Here is a 9,160-nt window from a genome sequence, read left to right on the forward strand (position 1 = left end):
GGGTTGCTATGTGTCGGAACTGACTCAACGGCACTTCACAACAATAACAATATTCTATAGGACTCCTGATATGGCACTGTAGGATAAACACTTGACTGCTAACTACAAGGTCGGTTGTTCAAAGCCACTAGCTGCTACTTTGAAATTTTTTACAGGGTCACTCTTAATTGGAACTGACTTAATGGCACTTAACAAGAACAACACATTTTTTTTTATAATGCTGTTCATAAATAGCTTCATATATAGGTTTTTTTTTTGGTTGTTTTTTTTAACCCTAAAATACAGCAAATGTTTTCTCTGGTATTATACTAGTGAGTTGATTTTGATGCTAACAGGGTCCCACTTATATGCTGGCACATTGCTGTGTGCATAAACAAGGATTCATAGATGTGTATGGATGTGAGTAAATATGGAGATACTGAAAGTAGAAGTTTGTCTATGAGAATATTTAAATTTGGTCCACATTAAATAATAGTTTCAATAATATTTATTTCATGCCCGGACGGTTTTAACATAATGGTCCAGAGCCTGGGCTGGGCACAGAGAAAAGATAGAGATGTCACAATTCCCCATTTCCTGTGAGATCACATGAAGAACTTAAAACATGCCTCTACTTATGGTGAAATGTGGAAATAAATACGTAGTTGGAATTATTTTGTCAAGAGGGCCAACTATGACTGTTTTGCTAGTTAGGAAAGGGTCAACACAGGAACTTTGGTTGACTTTGAAGACATAAAGGCAGAGTCAGATTAAAGACGGGGTTGTCCAACCAGCTGGCCGGGGACACCAATATTTAATAGGCAGTAAAAGATGATTGCACTAAATCAGACATGTAACATCCGTCGATTTATATTCCCACATGCATTACCTAATTGGAAAAAATGTAATTAGTCCTGTTTTTTTTCCACATCATCAAGTACAAATTTAAAAGTACTCTTTTCTAGTCTTGAAGCAACTGTTGGATATCTTTTGATCTTTTCCAAGAAACATGTGAAAAATTGTACAAACTTTGCTGCTAACTCTAATAGCACAGATTGACCATCATATACCATCAGTAGGTGTAGTCAGTGGACAGCCTGACAGGATAAGAGATGACGTAGTGCTTTTCCAAGAACTTAAAATACAAATAATAAATAGGTCACTATTACTGAAAAAGCATTGTGTGTAAATATAGGATGATTTAATAAAACTATGTTTTCCCTTATCTTATCAAGTCCTGGTGTGGCACTTAACGAAAACAAATTTTATCAAATAAATGAATAACAGATATTTAAAGAGCATCACCATTTAGAGAGGTATCCAGTTTTCTCTGTGTAGAGATAGGCAGTTCCATCAATCAGTTGAAACTGGTTGAATAAGTGGTATTTGCAGAGTCAATATATTCTCTATATGTTACAACTAAGGGAGCTTGTGCTCCATAGATGGTCTACCTTGGGCCCTGTTGCTAAGTGCCATTGAGTTGATTGTGACTCCAAGAGACCCAGTGGCTTCTGGGTTTGAACCTGAAGCCGTTTGGTTAATAGTCCAATGTTTATCCCACAGCACCACAGCAGGACTCCCTGGGCCCTGTTTTTGTTAAATACAATCGAGTCAGTTCTAATCCTTAGCGACCTAGTATAGGGTTTACAAGGAGAAGCTGGTGGGTTTGAACCACCAGTCTTGTGGTTCAAACTGACTTTGCGATCCTGTGCTGTATTCCACAAGCCACACCAGGACTTAGTGCCTGGTAAAATGTTAACATGCTGCACTAATCATATGATCACCTCTGAGCTTGTTCAACAAACATACTTTAAAAGGGTCACCAGATCCTTTCAGGGACTTGTAATTTGTTGGAACCAGAAAGAGCTGGATTTGAAAAGTACTGCTTCCCTACTGTAGAGATCAAATCCATTGTCCGAGCTGTATTTTGTTAACTTTGTACATAGGATCATCTTTAGCAACTAGGGAGACACAGCTGCTCTTTACATCTAGAAGTAAAAGGAATGAGTCTGAATGGGATACGTGGGCTCCACTGAAAATGAAACATTTGCTTTACTAAAAGACTTGGGGCTCAACCCTGCATGTGAAACTTCCGCCAGAGCTCAAAGGGGAAGAAAAAAACAGGGACAGAGCGATATAATTTGTTTGAAGTTGTCAAGCACACAAAAACTGACCAACAGATACGAGAAACAAGGGAAAAGAATGATAATTTTAATTTCTCTTTCTAGATTATTATTCTTTAAATTCAAATGCACAAAAGAATATGAAACACAAGAATATGAAAGAGGAACTTGTCAATGTTTTCTGAATCACCCATATTATTGTATGCATTTAAATAATATAGTTGTCTCCATTTGCACATCTAAGAAAGATTAGAAAATGCAGATGCTTGATCTTCATGAGTCTTTTTTGTCCATTGGGAATCCACTGTTGTAATAGATTTGGTACCTTTATCTGATAGTTCCTAGTCCTTTGGGAAAACATAAACTAAAGGGCAGGAATCACAAAGCACCGCCTAAGGAAAGAATTCTCTTTGTGTCTGTTCAGTGTCTCTTAATTCAAATCTGCAGAGGAGTCTGTGAATTTTCCATGAAAAGATCAATTTTGCTCTGAAAGTCACTGGATACCTGAAACTAAGTAGACAATTTCATACAAAGTAATCAGACAAACTAATCATTTGAGCTGACTAAATAATCGACTGATTTATCCTTCTTTACTCTTTGCCTTCCTCTCTTCTGGTTTTACTTTATGCTCACTCTGATGAAATGTTTCACTTAATATTAAATAAGTATTAAATGCAAGCTGTTATTACTATTATAATCAAGTTAGAGACTTAATTTTATAGGGTGTGGCACTATAGGATAAGCACTGGACTGCAAGGTCAGTTTGAGCTGCTAGGTTGGTGGTTCAAACTCACTAGCAGCTTCTCAAAAACCTTGTAGAGGGTAGCCATGAGTGGGAACTGACTCAACGGCACTTAACCACACTAATTGCTGGTATATAATGGTCAAAATAATTTATTGTAAAAATTCCTTGAAAAACATGAGGATACTTAGAAGTTATTCTGTAGTCATCATTTTAGACCTTATCCACCTATTTGGAATATTTTTGGTAATGATGTTACAAAGTGGAGCACTTCATAGACTAGCTTCCTAAGCAGTCCCATCTATATTTATTAGTTAGAGAAACACAAAATTAGAAAAAATTATGTATAAATCTTGTTTGTCTACCTTGATCCATAACTTGCATACTCCCATACTCCCAGTTATTAGCCCTGCATATTGTTTTGCTTTTCTGTCCTTCCTTTTTCTCATCAATTTTTTTTAAAAAAAAAGAATTTGTTTTAGTTAAAGAGAAATGTTAATTTTACTTTGGTAGTTACAATGAATTCAGGGACATACAATAACCTGCTGAGCCCAAATAGAATAATGAACTTTTGGGGTGGCTCTGTTTTCTCCCTGTTATGTGCAAAGCCATCAGCACCAAACATTGCAGATAGGAAATCTAATCACAGCACTTCATGAGAGCAAAAATAAGCTTTCCCAGATTTCATAAATGAACTCACACTCTTCATATCTTATCCTCAATAATGTATGTGTTTTCCAGTTGGCTAAGGCTGCAATCTTTCTGCATTTTGGACATTTGTCACACTATTCAGCCAGGCGGGCGAAGCCCCTGTGTAGCAAGCTCTTTGCACTGCAGGTCTAGCATCTGTGAAGGAATCACTGACATCAGATGATTCAAATTGCAGAAATGATCCAGGACAAATCATGAACGTCTGGGTAGTACCCAAGTATTTTGAGCTGAAATGACTTTGCCCTTGGAACCTTGCTGATTTGGGGGAACTCTTGGGCCCAGAGACTTTTCTGTATATAGCCTCCATAGGACATTGCCCCACAGGTTCCACTCTCTGTGGCAGCTACCATCCTGACCCAGAGACTGCCAATTTAGCTTTCCTTGGCCCGAAATGAAAAGGAAGTGGTTCAAGTTTTAGCTTACAAACCCTCCAGGCAATTGGAGCTTTCTTTGAAATGTAAAACAGTCCTCTATCAAGCTCTGCTTAAGGCATCATCCAACAATCAAAGTCAAAGATGATTTGATAGAACCTTACAAATCCCTATAATCTATGATAAGTAGTAGTAGCTAAGGCTTTGGCTCTGTGTTTGCACGTAGAGCAGAAGCAAAAGGATAATTTATCCAACTTTAGGGTAATGAAGTGTTAACAAAAACCACATGAAGCTATTATTACAACCACAGGCCACAGACTGTAAAGAGCGCAAACTCTCTGGAGACATACCTACTTTCAAGGAATCTTTTGCATCTCAGCTTACCTGAAGGCATTTGCTGAACACAAGGTGATGCAATGGAAATACCATGATTCATTTGCCCTAATGAACAATGCTGAGCATATTGTCTCTAAAATATAACCCACTGACATTGATATATATGTACTTTAACTCATTCGTCCCAACTTTATTAGGTACATATGTCTACAGCAGACACAAATGAAACAGTCTACAACTAGGCTCCAAGCCAAAAACTAATTTATTCTTTAATGTGCTAGTGATTACTTGGTGGTTCCTTGAGCAGAGATGACAGGTCTGAGCTAATGGAGTTGTACTGTAAGTTAATATAAATCATGACAGAGCAATTAATTACAGAAACCACTGCAAATCCCTTTGTTAGTTTTCCCCATCACCAGAAGGATTTAATAATATTCATTTCACTAAGTTCTAGTGACATTTACAAGTCTTAAACCATTTTTAATCAAATTAATATCACTGGCTGCTAAATTTAGTTGTGCTTTGCTAGCAAGACCTGGAATACATGATACTAATGTTTCCTACCTTCTGTTCAAATGAATCACATTGAATGCCCATACTTCCTCTTCATTTGTTTACAATGAGTAATTGAGATTTGGAAGTTAAAAAAAAGTTAAGACCTAGAGAACTCTATCAGCAGGAATGAATTAGCAGGTGGAGAAGATCCATAAATCAATGATTACCTGTGTATCATTGTATCTAATGTCCTTCATCAGTTTCCTGTAATTGGCCTAAAAAGATACATCATGTTCATGGAAATAGATTTACATTTCCGTAGATTTTTCAATTGTTTGGCAGGTTAAAAAAAGAAAGATGGGATTTAAGTGCTAGACAATATGCTTTCATAGCAAAAGAGCACAACGCCCATTCAACAAACACCTCAGCTTCATCTCTGTGTGTTTTTGTTCTGTAGACAATGATATTCAACTTCTTTTTTTTAAAAAATAAAATAAATGGAAATGTATTGGTTAGTATGGATGTAGAAACGCCAAATCATCTCTATAAAGAACAATAAAAATTCTTAATCAGGAATTGATTGTGCTATAGATTTTAGGAACAAAATGACCTGTTGTTCTTGGATCATAATGTTGTTAAATCAATATCAAGCTCTCTCTATCTCTTTTTTTTTATTTCCCTCATTAAAACTATCCCTGGAAAGAGTACAGTTCCCATAGCAATGTGCCTTGCACATATACAGTAGATTTTCTGTGTCTCTCCCAGCTCTTTTACAAAACTGCAGATTTTTATTGACTTCCTTTCAACTTGATAGGTGGTGTCCCTGAACTCTAAGTGAAGAATCTGAGCCCTAAAATGGCAGGAAGTGTTCTCTCTGGAAAGGTCACTATTCACATGCTTTATTTGTCAGGCTCCTTAGAGACTCACCACTGTGTTCTTCACTGTAATCATTTGTGTTCATCTTTCTTCCTTACTTGATTATAAGCTCCTTTAAGGCAGTACTTTGCTCTGTTCATTTTCTACATGTACTGCCAGTATCTAGCCAAAGTGTTTTTATGATGTTGTTGTTGTTAAGTACGGTAAAGTCAGTTCTGACACATAGTGACCTTTTATAGGGTTTCCAAGGAGCGGCTGGTGAGTTTGAACTGTCAACCTTGCAGCTTAAACAGACCTTTCAGTCCAATACTTTACCCATAGTACCATAAAAATGCTCAATAACTGATTGGAGATATGCTACACAGATGGAAGGAAGTGGTGGGTGTGAAACTAAAATTAGATCATTAAATAGCATATATGAATTGCAGAAGAATAGAGGGTGGTTTTTAAGTGCTGATGAGTTAGTTCGGACGCATAGCTACCCTGTCACAGTCTTTGAGGAATGGCTGGTGGGTTTGAACTGTCAAATTTGTGCTTGGCAGTCCATTGAATAGGTTGGGTGCAGAAAAATGTTGGTAACATGGGAGGTATGTTTTAGAACTAAAATCTGGGGTATGTGGTAGTTGGTGGTTACATGCTGTGGAGTTAGTTCCGACTCATAGCCACACTGTACAGGGTTTCCGAGGCTGTATTCTTTATGGGAGCAGAAAGCCTAATCTTTCTCCCACGGAACAGCTGGTAGTTTCAAAGTGCTAACCTTGAGGTTAGCAAGCGAATTCATAACCACTACACTATCAGAGCTCTGGTAGCGTAGTGGTTACGAATCGGGCTGCGAACCTTAAGGTCAGCGGTTCGAAACTACCAGCCGCTCCGCGGGAGAAAGATGAGGCTTTCTACTCCCGTAAAGATTTACACCCTCGGAAACCCTGTACAGGGTCGCTATGGGTCGGACCCGACTCGATGGCACTTAACAACAACAACAACAACAACACTATCAGAGCTCCTTAAAGTCTGGGATTGTTCTTAGGTGGCATCAAGTTGGTACCGACTCATAGCAACGCTATGTGTAGCAGAATGAAACACTGCCCAATCCTGGGCCAACCTCATTATTGTTGCCAGGCTTGAGCCTATTGATGCTGCCATTTTGCCAATCCATCTCGCTGGAGGCCTTCCTCTTTTTCTCTGACCCTCCATCCTACCAAACATGATATCCTTCTCCGTTGACTGGTCCCTCCTGACAATATGTCCAAAGTATGAGAGATGAATTTTGGCCATCCTGGCTTCCAAGGAGTACTCTGGTTGCACTTTTTCCAACACAGATCTGTTGGTTCTTTTGGCAGAACACGGCACTTTCAATATTCTCCTCCAACACTGTAACTCAAAAGCATCAATTCTTCTACGGTCTTCTTTATTGACTGTCCAGCTTTCACATGCATATGAAATTATTGAAAATGCCATGGTATGGGTCTGACATCTTTGCTCTTCAACACTTTAAAAAAGTCTTGTGCAGCAGATTTGCCTAATGAAATACATCCTTTGATTTCTTGACTGCTGCTTCCATGAGTGTTGATAGCTGATCCAAGAAGAATGAAGTCCTTGACAACTTCAATCTTTTCTCCATTGATAGAATGTTGTTTATTGGTCCAGTGGTGAGGATTTTTGTTTTCTTGGCATTGAGATATAATCCATACTGAAGGCTGTGCTCTTTGATCTTCATCAGTAAATATTTTAAGTCTTCTTCATTTTCAGCAAGCAAGGTTGTATCAACTGCATATCACAGGTTGCTAATGAGTCTTCCTCTAATCCTTCTATGCACTTTGGACTTCTTCCTTCATTATCGTTGGCTCTTGATCATATACTACCTGTTGAAACAGTTGAACATTAACTATTTCCTTTTGACACAGTGACCCTGTGTATTTCTTCCATCTACTTTTGGTGCTTTCTGCATCATTCAATAATTTGCCCAGAGAATCCTTCCTAATGAAAGTCAAGGCTTGATTTTTTTCTTCAGTTTCCCCAGCTTGAGAAATGCTGAGCGTGTTCTTTCTTTTTGGTTTTCTGACTCCAAAAGTCTGCGGTATAGAACCAATTTAATGAAGACACCCGCATTTAGTTGTTGTTCTGATGACTAATGCTTAAAAGCAAATAGTATCTTTGTACTTTTGTAGAAGTTCAGCCTTCACGCATGCTTCCAGACATGAAAACTGTTGAGGCTCAGGAAGCCTGAATTGAGAGTTGGGATTTGAATCCGAAACCACATTTGAGTATTGTGACCACTTAATCCTTTCTGAGCCCCAGTTTCTTCAAATTTTCAGGTGGGATAAGCTATGTCAATATTTTTGTGAGGCTTGAAAGTGATAACAAGTGTATTCCTTTTCTAAGACTACTCTAAAAAAGTACCACAAAGTAGTAGTTTATAATAACATAAATTTATTGTTTTATAGATCTAAAGTCAATGAGTTCAAAACCAAGTTGTCAGCCATATTGATTTCTTTTCAGGGTTCTGAGGGAGAACCTGTTTCTTAGCATCCTTGGTGTTTCCAAATTTATACATAAATCTTTAACTCCACTGTCACATAACCATCTTCTCTGCACTATAGGATAAAACTGTAACACAAGGTCAGTTTGAACTGCAAGCATGGTGGTTTAAACCCACCAGCTGCTCCTCAGAAACCCTATGCAGGGTCGTATGATTTGGAACCAACTCGATGGAACTTAACAACAACAATGTATCTCTATTAAACTTCAGTGGCATTTAATATTCCCATGTATAAACAGTCAGAATCAAGTTTGTAAAATTTCTAAACAAGTTACAAGAGCTATGGAATGTGGGTTTTACTACTAATCCTATTACCATTATTTCTACTACTACTACTACTGCTGCTGGTTTTGTTACCTGCTTAATATGAATTATTAAGGAACCCTAGTGGCATAGTGAGTTCTGCATTGGAATGCTAGCTGCAAAGTTGAGGGTTCAAACCTACCAGTTACTCCACTGGAGAAAGATGATATCTGGTCTGTAAAAGAGTTACAGTCTCAGAAACCCTAGGGAGCAGTTCAACTCCTTGTCCCACCCTGCCACACCCTCTCTGCCCAGCCCAGGTGTCTTCACGCAAGTGGGAGCACACCTCTAAAATGATCCGTTGTTGCACACAAAGGGCACAATATCCCTACTGCGTAAAGTAGCTGAAAGTCCAGAGGCTAATCCTCCTGCAGGTTCTTTTGACACCTGACTGTGGGATTTAGTTCAGAAGTTGGCTTTCCTACGTGGGTGGGAGCTTTTATTCCTGCCTTATCTAACAAGGGACAGCAAGTCTAGCCATACAGTTGTATTTGCACCCTGTAAAACCCCAGCATAAAAGACAAGAGCCAACACTAACTACTATATATACAAGCTCAGTGTGTAAACCCAACACCTGTTAAAAACACACTAAAGGGAGAAGGATGCTGTGGATATGGGGAGACCTAACCGATTATCAGATAAGAAATGTCTGAACAATCTTTCTTCCACTCATTTTTCATTCTTT

The sequence above is a fragment of the Chrysochloris asiatica genome, unplaced genomic scaffold, assembly GCF_000296735.1.
Source record: "Chrysochloris asiatica unplaced genomic scaffold, ChrAsi1.0 scaffold00098, whole genome shotgun sequence".
Classification (NCBI taxonomy): Eukaryota; Metazoa; Chordata; class Mammalia; order Afrosoricida; family Chrysochloridae; genus Chrysochloris; species Chrysochloris asiatica.